This window comes from Lynx rufus, unplaced genomic scaffold, assembly GCF_022079265.1.
Source record: "Lynx rufus isolate CCGP_SWC_20201006 ecotype Redwood Valley unplaced genomic scaffold, mLynRuf1.p SCAF_8, whole genome shotgun sequence".
In the NCBI taxonomy this organism is placed as follows: Eukaryota; Metazoa; Chordata; class Mammalia; order Carnivora; family Felidae; genus Lynx; species Lynx rufus.
In genome coordinates this window covers 43,976,280-43,999,251 of record NW_025814896.1, presented here as the reverse complement: position 1 = coordinate 43,999,251, position 22,972 = coordinate 43,976,280, and positions in this window count along the sequence as shown.

Below are 22,972 nucleotides of genomic sequence, written 5' to 3'. Positions count from 1 at the left end.
AATCAAATCTGTCACCTCAGAATCACATACATACATGAAAAAACAGACAATAATACAGCAGTCATGGAATTCAGGAATGAGTTATAGACATACCTACAGTGTGGCATGTTAGTTAAAACCAGACAAAAGGTTGGGTCTGATATTTTACAAGAACACCACACTTTACAGGCCCCACTGTGTGCTGTTTTAGTTTCTTTCTTATTGTGAAGGGAAGGGATTCCCTGCACTGAGGACTGACAGCAAAATTCCTATTTCTGGAAGTTTCAAAAGTGGAGCACAAGATAAGGAATGCAATTCCTGTATCTACTTTCAAAGGGGCAAAGGGTATGAGATGCTTCAACCTGAGCAAGTTCACCACATGCCTGTCCTTCTTCGGTCACTGGATCCCAAAGAGTCCAGTCGTCAGCACCAAGGAGGAAAGAAAAGGCAACAGGAAAATTTGAACTGATGGACTATGCAGAAATAATTTATTTGGTTCTCTGTAATGGGTGAACTCACCACCCCTCTGCCACCTCCCTCTCCACCCACCTTGCTCTCTATCTTCCCCCCAACACATACACCCATCAACACAACACAACACGGTGCCCTAGTCTCTCCATAAAAAAGAGCCTGACACTAATAGGCAAGGATTTCTCTGGATGTCAAGGATCATGTGTTTGAACATTGCCTTGGAAGGTGAAATGAGAAAATCCCCCTCAGATGAAAAACTAAAGTTGGGGTCCTGTGGTCAGATTCCAACTTCAGCAAGATTTGGGTCATGGTTGGCATGCAGGTGGAAATCCTCTTACCCAGCTCTGCAACAGACTTTAGGAATCAGGGAGGAAGCTTGGGGAAGGGGTGGGGGGAACAGAACAGAATTAACAGAGGAAGCCAGCATTAGTTTCAAATGAGCACAGCCTCCTGAAATGCTAAGAATTCTATCAAGGCCACTGATTAGCCACTAACCATATGCCTCTTGTCTTTAAATGTGCCTCCCAATTCAACATGAAAATAATGGCTAAAAGCATAAGAGACTCTTAAAAACTGAGAACAAACTGAGGGTTGGTGGGGGTGGGAGGGAGGGGAGGGTGGGTGATGGGTATTGAGGAGGGCACCTTTTGGGATGAGCACTGGGTGTTGTATGGAAACCAATTTGACAATAAACTTCATATATTGAAAAAAAAAAAGAGAATAATGGCTAAATTACAGACTGGTCCAGACACTCAACTTCTGTACCTGAGTCATTTTATTCATAGTTTCCTCCCCCATTCAAAGGACAAATTCAGGGGGTGCCTGGGTGGTTCAGTTGGTTGGGCATCCAACCCTTGATCTCTGCTCAGGTCATGATCTTATGCTTTGTGGGTTCAAGCCCCACATCAGGCTCAGCACTTAGAGTGCAGAGCCTGCTTGGGATTCTCTCTCTCTCTCTCTCTCTCTCTCTGCCCCTCCTGTGTGCTCTCTCTCTCAAAATTAATAAAGTTAAAAAAAAAAAAAAAGGACAATTCAGGGTGTGAAGAAACGTGCCCTGCACTGATGATGAGGCAGCTCTGTCCCCAGGCCATCCACCCACCTGGAGAGAAGACAGGAACAGTTAGGGAAGCTATGTTTACAAATTCAGACAGGTATTTCTAGTTTAAGTCAAACAATAGCTTGCAGATTTGCCGAAATTCTTGATCTGTACTATATAGGCTGATAAAAGAAAGAAGTTATATTCACAAGACCCAGTCAGTGTTAATAAGAGACATGCTTTTTTTTTTTTTTACTGTAATGTAAGGTGTGTGTGTGTGTGTGTGTGTGTGTGTGTGTGTGTGTGTGTGATCTTACCTCCTATTCAAAGTCATATTATGATATTGGAACATTTTTAAAAATTACACAGTTTCTTTTACCAACATCAATCAAGTGCTGACAAAAGCAGGTGCTGGCAAGGAGAAAGAGCAGCTGAGACACTCACACACTGCTGGTGGAAGTGCAAATTTTCCCCCAAAGAGCCTGTTGTTCAATGTCTATTAACATAGAACAGCGCTGAGGGAGACAGGGAGTGTTTCTATCAGGCAGGGGTCTTAGTTGCAGACAACAGAATCCACTCTAACAAGCAGAAAAGGCTTAGTCCATTAGGTATCACACATTTCCAATGCCAAGCACCAAGTGACATATAGCCAGGAGATGCATACAAACTTCCCTAGCAGAAACCCTGATGCTGCCACCACCCACAGAAGAAGCTCCCGTGCTGCCCTAGAAGAACCAAATGCCTCGGACACAAGATGTGGCACCCACATGGCCACGCATTCAGATTCCATAGAGCCCCATCACTCACATCACCCACTTATGCCTCCCATGCCTCACGCGGAAGGGCCTGTTGGTGGAAGCCAATCAAACATGGCTCCCTAGCTGCACGGGAGTTTGAGAAATGTCATTTTTATCTTTCCAGACTCTCCAGTACAGGGAGGCATGCATAAAGGGATTGAAGTGGGTGCTGAGCAAGCCACCGTGTGATATCTGTCATAGCATATTCTGGAGGGAGAGCAGGCTAAGGCCAATGGATTTGGGTGGAGGATTCCCACAGGAAATTGAACATGGGAAGTAGCGACGACTTAATGGGAGATCAAGGAGTCGCCTGCAGGGAGATGGGGAGTAAAACAGTTCAGAAAGGACACTGAGAACAAAGGAGAGTGAACGATAGAACATTGGGGAACACTTGCGTTTAAGAAGTTAGGTCCAGTGGGACAAAAGTTAATCTAAGATTACATTTTGCATGGAGAAGGAAAAAAAGTTTAACTTTTCATTCTTGGGGGAAGGATGGGGAGGGGGAAGAAGAGGCATTGAGACAGAATGATATTGCTCATAGAGAAGTGACTGTCAGGCCCAATAGATCCAAATAAGCACCCACAGGAACTGGTCAGGAATCAATAGGCAGCTGACACTTCTGCCTGCCTAGGCCCTCTCCCACTTTTCACAGTTCCTGGCTGTTCTGCTGGGACACCCACCTCCCCCATTCCAGGTGATCCAATCCATCAACTTGCCCAGCTACAACTACCCACCCAAGCAGTGTGAACATGTCCCGAGTCAGCTCCCCAAGGAATCTGAATCTTGAGCCAAACGACACAAAGACCAGAAAAAAAAAAATCAGCTGGAACTAAGTTATTCCAGTGGTGGTTCCCTACAAAGGCTGTCCATCAATCCCTGCTTCAGAGACTGCCCCTCCACCTCCCCAGAGCTGCTCTCTTCCTCTCACTTTTGAGGTCTCATTGTAAAACTCTTCAGTTGAGTCTGGGAGACTCCTGATGGCTTCTTACTACATGACTGTTCTGTTTAAGTTAACTAGAGTCTGTTTCTCTTCTTTGCCACCAAAGAACCCTAGCTGCTGATAGGCAAGTGCAGTAGCAGAGAGAGGCTTGCTTTTTTCCTGTTAGGGGCATGTTTTAGTTAATCCTTATTTAGCAGATCATGGAGTGTAGTTGATCATTATGATAATGGTCTCCAGTGAGTCTGTGCCCCTTTGCAATGGGATACTGCTGCCCCTCCCATCAAGACTCCATCCTTGGGGTCTATTGCTCTATCCCTCTGGAACTAGGGCTGTTTTTATGACTTGTTTTGATCAATATCACTTGGTGGATGTGAAGTTGCGTAGATTCATGAGGCTGGGCCTTACAGGGCCTCACAGCTTCCACTTTCACCTTCTTGGAACCCTGAGACCACCATGTTGTGAGGAAGCCCAGACCAGCCTACTGAAGGATTACAGGCCACTTGGAGGAGAACCAAAGTGTCCTGCTAACCTCCAGAGAGTGAGGGTATCTCAGGCTCTTGAGGCCTGGCCTTGTCATCAGATGATCTCTGCCACATACATGAGCCCAAGTGAGATCAGCAGAAGAACTGCCCAGACTGATGACCCACAGAAAGGTGAGAAATAATAAATGGTATTAAGTCACCAGGGTTTCAAGTGGTTTATTACACAGCAGTAGACAACTGATCAATGCGGAAAGAAAAGGAGCACAGGGCCCTGCAGCTTTTGAAACACTCTGGTAACTATAACAGAAACATCATGTACCAGGCTAAAAGTGGGTGTATGTATGTGTAGGGAAGGAAGACTGAAGTTGAAATGGACTCTAACTATATAAGAAGCAGTCAGACGTTACTGCTCGCATGTGTTCCTGGAAGAGGGGGCCGGCCAGCTGACAAAACAACTGATCTCCTGGCTCAGCATGGGAGGTGATGGGGCAGAGGCCAGAGGCCCTGGCAATACCAGGAGGCATGAGACTTGGATTTTAGTCCTGGCCCTGCTGCCGCCTGGCTTGGAGAAGCCAACTCCAGTGTCTTCATCCCCCAAATGGGCCTAATAATACCTTCTTTGCCTACTTTACAAACTTTAAAGAGTAGATGAGATAATGAATGCAAAAGCCCTAAACAAACTTAAGGGCCAGTTAATCATGCAACATCAAGAAGCCACTGGGTCCTAATATTCTCAGAATATTAGCATATGTGCAAACAATTGCCAATCACACCATTATAAGGGCTTCTGCCAGTGTATGGGAGGCCAATTCTCCTGGGGATGTTCCATGGCAAAAGCATGACCTTATTGGTATATATTTATAATGAACTTCCTCCATTAGAGTACCTGGAAAATGTCTAATGTCCATGCTGGTCACATGGTCAGCCTTGAAATTTCTATTTTGCTTCCTCCAAACCAAGAGCAACACCTCAGCCCCACTGTTCATGAGACTGTACTGAGGGTCTCTAAATCTCTTCCTCACATGACTGTTAGCCATGCCCTCCATTAAATTCATTCCTCTTCCTTCCTGCCCCCAAAGGCAAAGTTTCCCTTTATAACTACTTACTAGCTATTGATAGATCTGGATTTCTCTTCCAATCCATTCTAAGTTCTCTTTAGCCTCCTTTGACCACTGTCTTTTCCTGCTCCTGGCTTCATGGTCTGCTCAGCCTGATAGCAGCCCCATCTCTTTTAGAAACCAGAAAATGGCCACACCTTATTCAGAACCTTGTCCTTCCTTAGCTCATCCTTCTACTCTACCCCAACAGGGCAGTTATATGATTTCCTAAGTTTCTCCTGTCAGGGTTGCAATGGATCTCAAATGTTAGGAGAGAAAGAAGGCACAGAAATGGCCAACCCACAGTTCTTTATTAACACTCCACTGCATCACCACCCTCACTGCCACACATCCATTATTTGGAGTTTAAAGTTCTGGCCTCTGCAGTCCAGTTAAAAAATTCACTCAACCTGGCCTGTACAGGTATCTGCATGGGGTTTCTCCAATCTCCCAATGAGAAAATGCTACATTTAACTTTATGTCTCTTTCCACTGAAACTGCTCCCTCATTTGCAAATGAAACTGCTCCCCCATTTGCAAACACAGCAGTTTTAAAACATGGCTCTAAAATTTATGATTCTCCCTTCATGGAGAGAGAGTAGGAGAGTATTTCTCCTTCCTTTGAGTCTAGATGGGCTTGTGACTGCTTGGAGCAATAAAGAAAAGCAGAAATGATGTTGTGTGACTTCCAAGACTGGATCCCAAAAAAGGCCATGCAGCTTCTGCCTTGTGCACTGGAACACCAGCACTGGACTTCAGCCCTGCCCTGAAGAAGCTCAACCATGTCAAGCCACCATTTTGTGAGGAAGCCCAGCCACATGGAGAAGCTGCGGTGAATGCTCCAGTCCTAAACTTTAAGTCTTTCCATCTCAGGCACCAGACATGAGAGCAAAGGAGCCTTTGGATGATTCCAACCCCCACCACCAGCACTGAAATCTTACCAGGTAAGACCTTAGACATTGTGGAGCAGAGCCGAGTCATCCCTGGCAGGCTCTGCCTGAATTCATTAAGTATAATAAAATGGTTGTTTCAACGGCTAATTTTGTGGGTAATTTGTTAAACAGCAATTGTAACTGGTGTGGCAAGTTATAGTACAAAAAAGCATGTATATAACAGAGTGGTATTCTGAAATTCCTCTTGTGATACAGGCAGAGTCCCTGGGGGCATCTTAGGGGAAGGAATCTAGCCTCTCAGCTAAACATCTGAACTGTGGTGGGGGGTTGAACTTGAGTGTCAGCGCCTAAAAAGGAAGATGGCTATCTCGCTCTAGCATGCACTCCCTGGTAAGACCACTGATACCCCCAAAATAAGATTCAGCTTGGCAATGTTTTCAAATTATGAGGTGAGATCACTTTGAGGGTTTGGGTTTGACCCACTTGGGAGGGCAATGAGAGGAGACCCTGTATGCTTCTGTTTTTCAAGGCCTCTTTTAGTTTGACCCAGCAAACATAAAATTCAAAAATCTCTACAGAAGAGACTACTTTGTACTTGGGAAAGAGTTTGAACATTGTGAGCCTCTCTTAGGGTGAAAAATGCCACAAGAACTCACAGGTTTCCCTTTAATTACAGATAATACTCATGGCTTAAAAAAATCTGGTAAAACAAGAAAACTAAAACATGGTTTGGGCATATGTGGTAAGATAGAAAAATCAGTTTATCAGTGACAAATCAAGTAAAGAGGCAATAACTGTACAGACCAATGAGGCCACAAACTACTCTGCTCAATTACCCAGTAGACTTACAGCAAAGAGGGATCCCAGAGGCTGTGTCCTCTGGGTAACTGTTCCAGCCAGTTCAAATTGGGTCTGAATTCTTGGGAGTAGTTTGAACCATAATTGCTTGATCCTAATGTATCAGTAGGATACAAGGGTACCAAATAGCATCTGGTAAAACCACTTCCTTCCTCTTCTCCTAGAGATCTGCAGGAAGTAATCCCACTGTCACAGGTTTCTGGGTGCCCCAATATCCTGTGTTTCTCTCTTGACCCTCTCTCACCTCTGTAGTAAGTCCTTTCATTAAAGCCTCTTACATCAGTTAAGATGGATTCTAATTCCTGACTGATGCTAAACCTTTGGTCGATGTAGAGTTTAGATAGCCAGATAGTCTTTCTGACAAGATTCTCCATGAGCTTCCACATCATTGAGCCTCCTGGTTCTTTAAAAAGAAATGTCCTGCAGATTGGACAATTTATCACTTAGGTATTATCTTCAGCTGCTGGAGAGAAGAAAGAAAAAGAAGCAACAGCTTAAAGGATTGGCAAACTTTTTCTCAAAGGGCCAGAAAAATAGTAAATCTTTCAGTCTATGGGACAGAGTCTCTGTCACAAGTACTCATCTCTGCCATTGCGATGTAAAAGCAGTCATGGACAATACATTTTTAAAAATGCATGTGGCTGTGTTCCCATAAGACTACTTACAAAAACAGGCAGCCAGCCCATGGGCTGTAGTTTCCAACACTTGGCTTAGACAAATTAGTTTGTCTGTTTGTTTGTTTGTTTCATGTAATAAGAAGGTATGAGGTGTGTGGTTCTGGTGACACTTCAGCAAGTTGCTAGCTGATGCTGCAGTCATCTGAAGGCTCCACTGGGAGTAGAAGGATCTACTTCCAAAGTGGTTCCTTCACATGACTGGCAAGTTAGTGTCAGAGTCAATTCCTCTCCTTGTCGGGATCTCCATGGGCTGCTTGAGTGTCCTTGTAACATGGTGCCTGGATTCCTCCAAAGCAAGCAATCTAAGAAAACAAGGTTGGAGCTGCCAGGCCTTTTCTGACCTACCCCTGTAGCCCCTATCATTAATTTTGCTGTGTTCTACTGCTCACAGGGGTCAATTCTGATTCAATGAAAGAGGGGACTACACAAGAGCCTGGAAGCCAGGAGGTGATGATACTGGAGGGCCATCACTGAAGCTCACTACCACACCAATTGAAAGGCTGCGTTGCTACAGTGAATGCCTCACACCTGGACAGCAAACGAAAGGAAAGGCAGACAGGGCTCCAACATCTCTGGAGGGGAGGACCTTCTGTGTGCCAGACTCCCCTTGAGATAGTTTCTAACCACAATTAAGCCCCAAGCCTGGAGTCTCTTGACATCTCTGATGAAAGCTGGAAAAACCCAGAAGGAAGGTCCCTCTACCTTGTGGAGTTGACCAAGATTAAGATGCTCTGACGGCCCAAGACTAAGTGAAGTAACAGCTTTGAGAGGCATCTTTGGCCACAGACTGCTAATGCCTGTGTGGCCTCTGGCCTCTGCCATGAACCAGACTGACCCTGGAAGGCCTGGCTCCTCAGACTTTCCCCACTTTGAACAGAACAACCTTGACTCCATTTCCAGAACCATCATTAGGCAACAAACAACTATTAGACCCATGAGACCAGTAGTTCTCAATCCCACCTGCCATTCCAAACACCTTGAGAGCTTTTAAACATTCTCAGTCCAGACCTATTGAGTCAGCATCTGTGGAAGTAGGGCCCAGGCATCCACAATTTTTAAATGATTCTGATGTGCTGTCCAACTTAAGAGCCTCCAGCACAAACACCACATCCCTTTCAGTGCAGCTAGAGACAGAACCAGATGTTTTGGCAGCTACATCGCACTTCCAACCCATTGGTAGCTTGTGGTTTGCTAAGCCCCAAATTCATTTTCACAAAAACTGTTCTTCACTCAGGTCCTGCCTACTCTATATTTTGCAAGTTTTCTTTTACCCAAATATCATGTAATTGTATTTAACTCAAAGTGAGCTCTACATGTTGGCATCACTTGAGGCTCTCCTTTCAACTCTGTGGAATCTGCCATTTGATGAGCTTGACTTCATCCAAGACATTGATAAATGTACTGTTTGGAGCCCAGCTTTATGGCATTCAGCAGACAAATTCTTATGGAGAATTTATCCACCACAAACCTCCCGGAGCATTCCTACCCTCCATGAGTTCTCAAACATTAATAACAGCTTCCCTAGGGTCATAACTCATCTGTACACCCCATGATGGCATCTTCAGTCTCCCCTTATATACTTGACATATTCCTGGTCTACCTACATAAATTGTTCTAGAAGACCGGTCATTGTTCTTCTGGAGCAGACAGACACAGAACAGGAACTGAGTGGTTCTGCCTCTTCTGGAACCAGGCTGCCTCATTCAAATCCTCTCTCCTCCTCTTAGTAGCCATGTGTCCTTGGGCAAGTTACTAACTGGCTCCTATGCCTCAGTTGTCTCATCTGTGAAATGGGGATTCCTCATAGGACTTACCCTCCTCCTAGGGTTATTGTAAGTATTAAATGTGTGAGTATATGAGAACTGCTTAGAAGAGCAGCTGGTACATCATCACTGTTGATGCCATTGTTATTATTATTATCACACTTATTCCTCCAGTCTAGTAACTTTGGGGGCGAGGGGCTGAATAGATATTTAATTTCTTTCCTTCCACTTGCCTTAGTTTTTAATTACTCTTCCTTCTTTACTTTCTTAGGATGGAAGCTTAGGTCATTAATTTCAGCTCTTTCTTCTATTCTATTATATGAATTTTAATGCTATAAATTTCCCTCTAAGCACTGCTTTTGCTTCATCCCACAAATTTTAAGAAGCTGTATGTTCATTTTCATTTAATTAAAAACATTTTTAAACTTCTGTTAAGACTCTTCTTTGACCAATGAATTCTTTAGAAGTATGTAGTTTAGGGGCACCTGGGTGGCTCAGTCAGCTGGGTGTCTGACTTCAGCCCAGGTCATAATCTCACAGTCAGTGAGTTAGAGCACTGCATAGGTTCAGAGCCTGGAGCCTGCTTCAGATTCTGTGTCTCCCTCTCTTTCTGCTACCCCCCCCCCCACACACTCACACGCTCTCTCTCTCTCTCTCAACAATTGAATAAACATTTAAAAAATTTTTTTAAAGAAGTATGTAATTTAATATCCAAATATTTGGGGATTTCCTAAATATTTTTCTGTTACTGGTTTCTAGTCTAATGCCATTGTGGTCTGGCAAATGATTGTGTATGGTTGCTAATCTTTTAAAGTTGTTAGTGTTTCATGACCCAGAATGTGGTCTATCTTGGTGAGCTTAAGAAAAATGTGTACTCTGCTGTTGGTAGATGGAGTGTTCTATAAATGTCAATTAGATCAAGTTGATTGATAGTGCTGTTCAAGTCAACTCTATCCTTATTGATTTTCTGCCTGCTTGATCTATCAATTACAGACAGGGGGATATTGAAGTCCCCAACTACAATAGTGGATTTGTCTATTTCTCTTTTTAGCTCTATCAATTTTTGCCTGACATATTTTGATGATCTGTTGTTAGGTACATACATTGTTATGTCTTTCTGGAGAACTGACCCATTTATCATGATGTAGTATCCCTCTTTATCCTTGTTAATCATTTTCCTTGTTCTGATGCCTTCTCTGTCTGAAATTAATATAGCTGCTCTAGCTTTCTCTTGATTACTATTAGCATGGTCCATCCCTCTCTATCCCTTTATTTCTAACCTATCAGTCTTTATTTTGAAAATAGTTTTCTTACAGAAAACATATAGTAGTTGCCCTATAGGTTAAAATATACATTTTAGAGAGTTTTCTGACTGGTGAACTTGTGGCAGTGTGGGGGCCAGGGGGACATGAGAGCTCTGTGTCCTTTCTCCATGCCTGCCTGCCCTATGCACCTCTCCATGCCTGCCCCTAGGTTGTTTCTGAGTTATATCCTTTTATAACAAACCAGCAATCTAGTTAAGTAAGAAAGCAAGTAATAAAATGTACATTTTTACCAATCTAAGTTCACCGTCAAAAAACACTATTCTGTTCCTCTTGTAGTTCAGGTACGTTGTAACAGATTTTTCTCCCCCACCCTCGCCCACCCCCAAAATGCTTGGTGACATTGCTATTGTTCCTTTCACTTATCCATATGCTGTGATGACCAAATACATTGTTACCATTGTTACTTTAAACAGTTACCTTTGTGATCTCTTAGAGACCAGACTAGAACCTTTAGATTTGTTTCCAATGCCAGCAGTCCTGTTTTAAAGAGGGAGGAGACACAAATGCTCCCTCAAATAGAAAACTACTCCTAATCCTTCTGGAAAGAGGACTTCCATTAAACATCTAAAGAACACCTTATTATGTAGAACACTGTGCTGGGCACCCCAGGCCATCAGATAATCACAGAACTCAGATGTCAGCCACTCTGGCTCCCATATCTTACAGATGAGGAAACTATGCCACAGTGGGGTAGTGCTCTGCTAGTCTGGAAGAAAAAGAAGCTACAGAAAGGCAGCCTGATCCTAGACTGAATCCAGTACTGAAAGGTAAAATGTAGCAACAGAGGACATTAATGGGTCATTCAACAAAATTAGAATAAGTACATTAAAGAACATTAAACTGAGGTTGTGTATATGTATACGTATATATTTAGGTATATGTGTATATGTATTTGGGCAGGGAGAAATGATAAAGCAAATGGTGCAAAATGTTAGCAGTAAGCAAATTTGGATAAAGGATATATGGGTTCTTTGCACTATTCTTTGCACTATTCTTGCAACTTTTCCATAAGTTTAAATTATTTCCAAATAAAAGGCTTAAAAAGTAATCCTTTAAACCACATAATAAAATAATAGGTTGCAATTCTACATTCCTGGAAATCCGGGGATTTTTTTTCCTTCATATTTTTAGTCTCTCCATATCACTGGCCCCAAAATGCCAAAATATAGTGTATTTATTTTTTGTTAATATACACTGCTTTTCAGAGAGGTGATCTTACTAAAATGCATAACTGCTATCTTGGGAAGGAAGGGCATCTGGAATAAGGTATGTCAGGGGGGAACCAACCCCACTCTATTCAAAGGTGAATGGTTGCCAGGGTTGAACACAATTATGCCTGAGGCCTTGTTCTCAATCAAAGCACAGCTTGGTTTGGTTCTCTCTGGGACTACACCCTGGGCAGGGAGGGCCTCTTCTTTCCCTGTCCTTATTTGGATACATCCCATCTAGGATGTAGGGATGTAGGGATGTAGGAAGTAGGGAGAAACGTGAAAAGAACATTGCTTTGCTGTCAGTTATCAATGTGGAATTTCTGTTTTCCTTTTGAGCAGCAATACTTGCATCGATGTATGCCAAAAAGTAACCCAACAATTGAAGTCAGCAGGATGCCCGCAGAGACCCAGCAGGCTTCTCTTATGCCCTCTTGTTCCCTGATCTGATCCCAGCCCATAACTTTCAGAACCCAAGTCTAAGGCCCAGAGTTTGCAGGGAAAGCAGGCAAAAGCCCCCTACTCCCAACCCTGTCCTCTCTTCTGCTGCCAACCCAGCATCAGTGGAGCAGCTGCCATCTTGCTGTACCTGTCCCCTGGCATAACAGCCTTGAGTCTCACATGCAAGAGGCACAGCCACCTTACAGACAAGAAAGAGACTCAGAGGTAAAAAGGCTGAGAAACTGCATAGGATGAGAAGCCAGACTTGGGGCTTCTGACCAATGCATATTGTTCTTTCTGCTCAATCTGCTTCAAATGCCACCCCCTAGGCCACCAGTGGCTTTCCCCATATCCCATACAGAGCCTCTGGGGGGTGAGGAGCACCCATTCATTATACCACAAATAAGGCAAAGCCTGCCTCTGTGCCTGGCCCAAGAAGAGAAAAGACCCTGAGACCAAAGCCCATTTCTTCTCAATACCACACCAAACGGTTCAGAGCTTAGAGTGCTGGTGCTGCCCTCAGGATACCACCCAGACCACCAACCAACCTTCCCTGGAAATCCCCCTCAAATGTCACTTCCCCAGATGTTCTGGAATGCTTGCTCAGCCATCCTCAGAGGCCTTTGTTGCTCAATGTACTGAAGCACTCATCACCGTGCTCTGGTCTCCATCTGCCTGTCTGTCTTCTCAGCAGATTGTGCATCCTGGAGTCAGGGCTCAGTTACATTTGTCTGTATGTGCCCAGCAGCTAGTACAGTAGTTGACAGACTGCTGAGTGAATGAACAAATGAAAAAGTAATGAGTCCCAACAGGATCCCTAGGTTCAAGCCATGGCTGCATCACTATTTCTTTGCTCTCAAGCAAGTCAGTTTCCTCTTGGTGACCTCATTTACATAATAGTGATGATTCTTCTCTGGTTCTAGCACAGAACTGTTCAGCACAGGGGTCATGTCTGCAAAAGCATCAAAGAGATGTGGATCCTACTAACTACCTCACCCATAGGCCAATAGAAATGCTTCACCTGTAGATCCCCCCAGCTGGCCCACGGGCACCCCAATGCTCTGCACACCTCACTCACATAACCGCTCCTCCATGGACAGCTCCCTGTGTAGTTGCCAAGGGCAGCAACAAGTGCAAGCCTCTGTAGACAGCCAGGGGTCATGCACAGAAAGTTGGCCAACTCTGCAGGATCAGGAGATATCACACAAACCTGGTGTTCAGCACTGCCCTCAGAAGGCATATGGGAGGCTGTCAGCACCTGGCCAGGTTATGCAGTTTGCTGGGATGCAATTGTTCATAGTCATCTCTTACAATCCTTTGTATTTCTGTGGTATCAACTGCAAGGTCTCTCATTTCTGATTTTACTTATTTGAGTCCTCTTTTTTTTTGTTTTTTGTTTTGTTTAATTAATGATTTGTCAATATTGTTTATCTTTTCAAAAAAATAGCTTTTAGTTTCATTGATCTTTTCTATTGTTTTTCCAGTCTCTATTTCATTTATTTCTGCTCTGATCTTTGTTATTTCCTTTTTTTTTTCTGCTTTGAACTTAGTTTGTTCTTTTTCTACCCAGACTGAATCATGAAGAAATATAAAATTTGAATAAACCAATTACTAGTAAGGAGACTGAATCAGTAGTTAACAACCTCTGCAAAAATAAAGGCCAAGGACCTGATGGCTTTATGGGTGAACTCTACCAAACATTTTTAAAATGTTTTATTTATTTTTGAGAGAGTGCAAGTAGGGAGGGGCAGAGAGAGAGGAACAGAGGATCTGAAGCAGGCTCTGTGCTGACGGCATTAGCGAGCCCAGTGTGGGGTTTGAACTCACTAACTGCGAGATCATGACCTGAGCCAAAGTCAGACGCTTAATCAACTGAGCCACCCAGGTGCCCCTGTACTCTACCAAACATTTAAAGAAGATTTAACAATCCTTCTTGTACTCTTCCAAAAACTGAAGAGGAGGGAACACTTCCAAACTCATATTATGAGGCTAGCATTACCCTGATACCAGAGCCAGACAAGGACACTACAAGAAAAGAAAATTATAGGCCAATATCCCTGATGAATATAGACACAAAAATACTCAACGATATACTAGCAAACAGAATTCATCAACACATTACAAGGATAATACCCATGATCGAGTTGGATTTATCCCTGGGATTCAAGGATAGTTACAACATATGCAAATCAGTGATACATTAACAGAATGAGGGATAAAGTCATATAATCACCTCAATAGGTGTAGAGAAGAATTTGACAAAACTTAACATCCTTTCATGATAAAAACTCAATAAATCACGTAAAGAAGAAATGTACTTCAACATAATAAAGCCCAAATATACAAGATCATAGCTAAAATTAGACTCAATGGTCAAAACCAATCAGGAACAAGACAAACATGCCCACTATTCCCATTTCTATTCAACATAGTCCTTGAAGTCCTAGCCAGAAAAAAATAGGCAAGAAAAAGAAATAAAAGATATCCAAACTGGAAAGGAAGAGGTAAAATTATCTGTTTGCAGATGACATGATCTTATATATATATATATATATATATATATATATATATATATATATATGAAAACTCTACCAAGAAACTGTTAGAATAAACAAATTCAGTTAAGTTGCAGCATGCAAAATCAGTATATAAAAATAATTTGCATTTCTTTTTTTATTTTAGAGAGAGTGTGTGAGAAGGGGAAAGTGGCGGGGGGGGGGCGGAGAGAGAGATATTGACTGACTCTTAAGCAGTCTTCACGCTCAGCATGTAGAATGCAGGGCTCAATCCCACAGCCCTGGGATCATGGCCTGGGCCAAAATTAAGAGTTGGACACTCTACCAACTGAGCCACCCTGGCACCCCCATTTGTACTTCAATACACTAACAACAAATTATTTGAAAGAGAAATTAAGAAAATAACCCCATTTATAACAGCATAAAAAATAGAAAATACTTAGGAATAAATTTAACCTATACATGGAAAAGAAATTGAGGAAGAAATTGAGGAAGACACAAATAAATTAATAGATATTCCATGCTCATGGATTGGAGAAATTAATATTATTAAAATATCCATATTATTCAAATTGTTCTACAGATTTAATGCAATCTCTATCAAAATTTATTTGGCATTTTTCATAGAAATAGAAAAAACAATCCTAAAATTCATATGGAACCACCAAAAACCCCAAACAGCCAAATTAATCTGGAGAAAGAAAACAGCTGAAGCATCACACATCCTGATTTCAAACTGTATTACAAAGCTATGGTAATCAAAACAGTATGGTACTGGCATGAAAACAGACATGGAGATCAAAAGAACAGAAAGCCCAGATACAAACCTACATAAGTCAACTAATATTTGACAAGTGTGCCAAGAACACACAAAGGGAAAATGATAGTCTCTTCAATAAATGGTGCTAGGAAAACTGGACAGCCACAAGCCAAAGAATGAAATTGAACCCCTATCTTACACTACTCGCAAAAGTAACTCAAAGTGGAACGAAGATGTAAATCTAAGATCTGAGTCATAAAACTCCTAGCATAAGGGGCACCTGGGTAGATCAGTTGGTTGAGCATCTGACTTTGGCTCAGGTCATGATCTCACAGTTCATGAGTTTGAGCCCTACCTTGGGCTCTAAGCTGTCAGCACAGAGCCTGGAGCCTGCTTTGGACTGTGTGTCTCCCTCTTTCTCTCTGCCCCTCCCCCATTCATGCTCTGTCTCTTTCTCTCTCTCAAAAATAAACAAACATCAAAAAAAATTGAAAAGAAAAACAACTCCTAGCATAAAACATAGGAAAAAAACTTTCTTGACCTTGGTAATGATTTCTCCAAAATCACAAACAACAAAAACAAAAACAAGTGGGACTAAATCAGTGACTATAAAGATTCTGCACAGCAAAAGAAACAGTTACCAAAATGAAAAGGCAAACTTATAGAAGAAAATGTTTGTAAACTATATATGTGATAAGCAGTTAAATCCAAAACATAAAGAACTTTATACATGTCAAAAAAAAATAGCAAAAATGATGATGAGGATAATGATGATGATGATAACAATACTAACAACCTGATTTATGGGCAGGGGAGCTGAATGGATATTTATCTAAAGAAAATATACAAATGGCCAACAGGCACATGAAAAGAGGCTCAACATCGCTAGTCATCAGAGAAATGCAAATCAAAACTACAATGAGATATCACTGTGAGGGTAGCTAATATCAAAAAGACAAGAGATAGCAAGTGCTGGTGAGGATGTGGAGAAAAGGGAACGCTTGTTCACTGTCCATGGGGATGTAAATTGGTGCAGCCATTACAGAAAACAGTATGGAGGCTCCTCAAAACATTAAAAATAAAACTACCACATGATCCATCAATCATACTTCTGGGTATATAAGCGATGGAAACAAAATCAGTATCTTAAAGACACACCAACATTCCCATATTCATTGCAGCATAATTCACAACAGTTAAGATATGAAAACAAGCTACGTGTCTGTTGATGAACACATGGATAAATAAAATGTGGCATTTTTATTTTATTATATTTTTAATTTTAGAAAGAGAGAGAGCACGAGTGGGGCAGAGGGAGAGACAGAATCTTAAGCAGGCTCCACGCTCAGCAGAGAGCCCCACGTGGGACTGAGCCGAAATCAAGTCAGATGCTCAGACTGAGCCACCCAGACACCTCTAAATTTATTTAATTTTAATTAATTTAGTGATATGTAACTAGGTGGCTATTAAATTGGACAGTGCAAGTCTAAAAGTTCTGATATTTGGGTAGAAACCAAGAGACCTAGGGACACATGGGGTGTTACCATCTCTTCCTTTAAGTGAGTTGTAGGGGCACCTGGGTGGCTCAGTTGGTTAAGCATCTGACTTTGCTCAGGTAATGATTTCACAGTTCATGAGTTTTAGCCCCATGTTGAGCTCTGTGTTGACAGCTTGGAGCCTGGAGCCTGTTTTGGATTCTGTGTCTCCCTCTCTCTCTGCCCCTCACCCACTCACACTCTCTCTCTCTTAAAAATAAACATTAAAAAAAAATAAAAATAAGGTGAGTTTTAGAAGAGGAAGAAGGTCCAGGCCTTCTCTGGTCTGCAACACCAGGGCAGCGAACACTTGAAATGCAGGACCTTGACTGGGGACTTCAAAGCAAAAGGGGAAAGGGGGCTCAGGTAAAACCATTACACAATGTACGTGACATAGGAAGGGCTAGGAGAGAAAAATCCCCACAATTTTTCAAAGAAATTAACCCTGAGCTGGCAACAGCCCTGTGGCTTCAATTTCAGCACACAGGCACAGTTGAGGGGGCTGCACATTTCACAGAGAAGGAAACCCTGAGACAGGGCGGCTGGGCCACGGCAGCAGGCTGTGGCATGGGGAAGGCAGGGGGAGCTGTGGGAGATGGCTGCCTGGAAGGGTTGCGGCCTTGGCCTTCATGGAGGGAAGGAGCCAGGAAACCCACACCAAGCCTTCATTCTCTCAGTCCTCAGAGCATCTGCTGATGCCTCCCCTGGTCCGAACTTGACAGGAAGCTGGAAGTAAGCACACATGGTCAGCCTCAGGGAAGAGCAGAGAGGGGTTCTGGACACAGACATCGCGAAGTGACGCAGCATGGATGGAATGAGTGGTAAGGAAAGGAGGGATGAGAACGATGTCAGGTGATGAGAATGGCATGTGAGGAGGGCACCTTCATGTTGTCATGGCAGTGGCCGTCCATTGGGGCCTGCCAGCCTGGCTCTGAACCCTGACTCCACTACCTGCTAACTAACTGATCTGGGTTAGGTTCCTATGGGGTGACGACACTCATGGTCTCTGGTGTCTCTGTACATCTTGTGAGCACAGTATTGACTGTCTTTGCTTGACTATATTTCTGAGGATATTTAAGTAGCAAACAGCCTTGGAAGAGAGGGAGTGTATCTCTCTCCAGAGCAAAGGTCAGGCATCATAAAAGATTTGGGTTTTCTGGGTTCTTCTGTAGCATAACCCGCTGTGTGTGAGGCGTCACCTGGCCCTCCTCGGTGTCATCTATGGAAGCTGGGGTGCAGGGAGTTGGCACAAATGCTGACACGAGGTCCCACTAGTGCTGTGAGCAACAAAGCTCAGCCCTGTCTTGGACTGGGGCCTCCTGTGTGCTGCCAGCACCCAGGAGACTTTGTGTGGCAGGCCAGCTGGCTACTGTGTCAACAGGGCAAGATCTCAAGCCCTTCGCAGCTCTTGACAGCTCACTTCTCTAAGTCTCAGTTGCCTCAGCTGCAAAATGGGAACAACAAAAGGGCTGTGGGGATTTCAAGTGTTGATATACATAAAGGACTTAGAATAGCTTTCAGTCCCAAACACACGCTCAAGTTAAGGTAGTGATTTTATCTAGTACTGTATGGCAAATGTTTCAAACTTCAAAAAGGAAAAGAAATATCATAAAAGGGAACTTGAAGCCCATGGTGGGGGAAGAGACAGACTTACTAGGGTCTCTGAGTGAACTGAAGTTTCAGAAGTCCTGAAATAACCTACAGAATTGATCATGGAACAGACGTACTACTTGTAACTCTGAAAAATAGTCTTCTGAAAAGAAAAGAGGGGAGAGAAGACCAAAAATGTCAAAAATCCCAGTTTCAAAAGACAGATTCCAGGCACAGCACACAGGCCAGTGAGATGCAGATTCCTGAAAACATTCTAGAATCAATGATGAAGCAGATGGTCTGTGAGCCTGTGGTAAAGAACACAGGGAACGCTAGAAGCCAGCACGAGTTCACAAGTAACGTGCTGTATGGTACTAATATTTTTTCTGACAGGATTACTGGGTTAACCACCAAAATACTGTGAAAACAGTGTAGCATGATTTCCGCAGAAAAGGGTGACATGGGATGGAGGAACGGGGGTTGAATGGGAATATAAATAATGCAGCTACTGACCTGAAAGAAGGATTCTAATGAAGGGCCAACTCTATCCCGTGCATCGGGGTTAGCCTAGACTTGGACAAAAACACAGAAAATAGGTCTGAAGATAACACAAAGCTGGGAGAAATAGCCAGCATACCATTTGAAATATTTCCACAGCCTAGCCCAATAGGAACAGAATTCAGTTCTTCATGTGGGTTCCTCACAGGGCAGACAGTGGCTATGGGGATTTAGTTAAAAAAACAAAAGCAAAAACAAAAATTAAAAAAAAAAATGGGTTTGGGGCACCTGGGTGGTGCAGTTGATTAAGCATCCAACTCTTGATCTTGGCTTAGGTCATGATCTCACAGTTTGTGAGTTCAAGCCCCTCACTGGGCTCTGTGCTGATGGTGCAGAGCCTGCTTGGGATTCTGTCTCTCCTTCTCTCTGCCCCTCCCTCACTTGCGTGTGCTCTCTCTCTCTCTCTCAAAATAAATAAACTTAAAAAAATTTAAAAACAACAACAACAACAGCAAGATTTTAGTTACTTGAAGGCTTGGTGAGAGCCAGAGACGTGATGCAAGCCACTGAAAGAAAGCAGCTTCAGTCACAATGAGATGCATTATCACAGGGATGTGGCCCGGCATCCCAAGTGTGTGCCGCCATAAGGCACCATGCCCAACGCCTTGTGTACATCTTATTTAACCCTAACCATGCCCCAGACACACGGGAAGAGGATGAAGTTCAGAGAGCTGAAAGAACATGTACGCTGTGCCGAGATCATGGGGCACGTCCACTGCACAGCCAGGATGCAACTCCAAGTCTGGGCCACCCCTTGGCCTGTTGAGACCTCCACACTACTGTCCAGTGGCCTTGGTCACCCCACACCAGCAGAGCTGCACCCAGTCCTCCAGGCAGGTCACTGTCAAAGCTGTGCCATGTGAGAAACTGCAGAGGAACTAGAACAAGTCAGCCTGGAGAAAGAGGGAGACGGATGAAGCCTAAGTACATAATCACAACTTACCAGACCTCTGCGGGTCCTGTCCCTGCTCCCCACCTGTGTCTGTCCACGTCCCTCCACATGCCTCCTGTCTCCCTGAATCCAGCCCCACCGGCCTGCTTGAGCCCCCCTCCACTGCACCTGATGGTTTGCCCTCCTCCATGGCGTGCCCCTTTCAGTTGGCCAACTCCACCCCATCCCCCAGACCTCAGCTCCCTTTGGGAGATGGCCACCTTAGACCCAGGCCTGGTCTGAGCCCACCCCCTGCTATAGGACGACGGCGGAATCTCTTTCAACAGACACCTCAGCACGTTTCCTGCTTGATGACGGAGACTCTCATGCACCAAACCTTGGGGAAGATTCAAAAACAAGCAGAGTTATTTCAAGGGCCGCTACATATATGAACTATGTTATCAAAAATTGTTTAATAAATCTAAAATACCATCACTAATAGATACTTTGGTGATGGGAATTTAAGGTTTTGTTTTCCAGACCTCTACAAATTTAATGCACGCGTCGGCACCCCAGAAGAGGACAAAGACATTAGCAGCAGCAGCAGTGAGAGGCAGACCTGCCTCAAAATCGTGATTTCCCATCTTCTTCCTGCATATGATCAATGGGAGGCTCTACCTCTGATATTATTCCATGTCTTCTAAAATGAGGTTAACTCTACTCCTAAAAGAGCCAAATCAGTAATGAATTGCAAATCAAGAATTCTGTCAGTGCCTGGCTGAAAAAGGGCAAGAACTCTGATAAACCAGTTGGACAGAAAAGGTCACCTCCCTGGTTTGGGAGTGACTATAACGGCAGCATGTCAGAGGAAACAGTGTGTTTGCGGAATGTTTGTTCCCTATGATCAACTCAATGTAATAGCGCTTTCTCCATCTGCCAGTGTGCACCCATCTCTGCAGGATGCAACTTGGTAGAGAAAATGCCTTCCGAAGGACCACCAACCATGAGGGGATGCTATGTCCAGCCCCAGGACATGCCTTTCTTTGGTCTATGCTGTGTGTCTCCCAAGAGCTTGGTCTCCTATAAAGTAACCCATGAAAGGCAAGATGAAACAGACCCTGCTACCCAGTGTTATCAGACAGTGTTCTGTTTAAAGTACAGGCCTGCAGTCTGCCAAGCCTTCTCAGAGAAGCCATACAAGGGACGATTCTCCTCTCCCATCCCCATTCAAATGATGTGTTAATGGACCACAAAGAGCAAGCTTAAAAATAAGCAGAAAACAGGAGGAGATGTTAGGAGGGTGTAAAGACTGAGTTTTATACTCCACAAGAGGAACTGGACCCCAAATCTAATTTTAGCCATGAGTCCCACAGTAAGGGTTAGAAATGACCTTCAGAAACAGAGTGAAGGGGAGGGGGAAGGCAGAATTAACTTCTTTTTGGATGCAGCTGTGGGTTTCATGGGGATTCATCCTGAGCTTTCGGGTGTTTTTGTTGTTGTTGTTTTGCACAACCTTGGCCTGTGGTTAGACCCTATGGAGCCAGTCTTTAGTGTACATGCTGCTGCTTCTGTTTCTAGGAGCTTAAAGTGGACTTCAGGATGAGGGAAAAGCTTCCTCCAATCCAGTGCTACCTACAGGTTCTGACAATCACTACATACTATCAGGGAGGAAAGATTTTTTAATTAATTAAAATTCTCGCCACATGTAAGTAGGCTCAGAACTTCTGCCCAAATGCTGAATGGTCCTGACATTGCCATCTACTTTTAAATCATGTTGGAAAGCGTTACCTTGTATCAAGCCAGCATCTATGTTAATGCAACTTATACTTATTACTCCTATTTTGTTCCCGACCCAAGTATCTTGTTCGTATCTTTCAAATATTCAGAGTTTTGTTTCTCCCCTTCAGTCCTTCTTCCTTTATGGTTTTCAGCAAACGACCCACATGACTCTGTTTATGCCCCAATTTGTCTACGTCCCTTTAAAATGAGATCCAGGAACTGAACTGTGGGCTCCGAGGGTCTTTATCATTTTCCCACCGTCCAGACGTCAAGTACATTAGCTATTCTATGTCATCCTCATTCCCCATTAGCACAAGGACAGGTTGCAGCTGTTCAGCAAGCATTAATTGGTGGTGATAAAATGTTGTGGCAGAGAAATGTCTGACAAATGTGTTCAGCAAGTCCATGACCCTAAGCCAAGTTTACAAAACTGTAGTTTGGAGTAACTTTAAAGTGAATTTTAATTCATTCTGTAAAAGCCTATGTAGATAATTCAAACAGGAGAGCTTCTTGGACTTCACTGCCCATCCAACTGGGCATCCCATCCCTGACCAGGGATCTGCATCTGGAATGTAATGATTTCAAATCCAGAATTTATTGCTATCATGGATTATCCCAGACCACCTGTATTGGTTCGGAGAAAGGCAGTCTGGCAAACCCCTTTCCAATTCCATATCCTTGTACTTGAATGCATATTAGAGGTGTAATTTGAGCTTTCTTTTCCTAACTTTCATTTCCATTTTCTAACTATGTTTTTCTTTGAAGTAGACAACTGGGTCAGATTAGACAGGCTCAGTTATAAAGGTCACAGATAGAATTTCAGCATTACAAAAATGCCAAATAAAGATGTCTCCTTTACAGTTGGGCAAGAAGTATTTCAAAAGAGGATAACTCTGTATAAGCATTAAAATACTATAGATGTCATATAAATATATATTCCATATAATAATATATATGTAACTGCTAACATCATATAATGTCTAAAAACGACCAGTACAGCTGTGCCACTAATAACAGTAAAATTAGCTGAGAAACTCTTTGGCAGAATACAGTTCCTTCTTCACAGAACTGTGAGAATACTGGTTGGATATATGGACAACCATTCAGCTCCTGGAAAAGGGGCATCTGTGTGGTCCAACATGCTGTGGCCTTTCTCCACCTCCCAATGCTGGATAAATGAGAGATTGCAGCCACGCTTAGTCTCTGTCATTTGGCCATTCTTTTCCCTTCCCATGTTGGAGTAAAATGTCATCAACTACAAACTGCCACTGATAGGCTCTCACCAGGGAATCAGAGGCCTGTGTGGGCCACTCAGGGAACGCCTCTTGCGACAGGGTTATTTAAAAATAATATGCACAGAGTGGGGTCAGACACATTGTATTTCTACAGATAAAAGC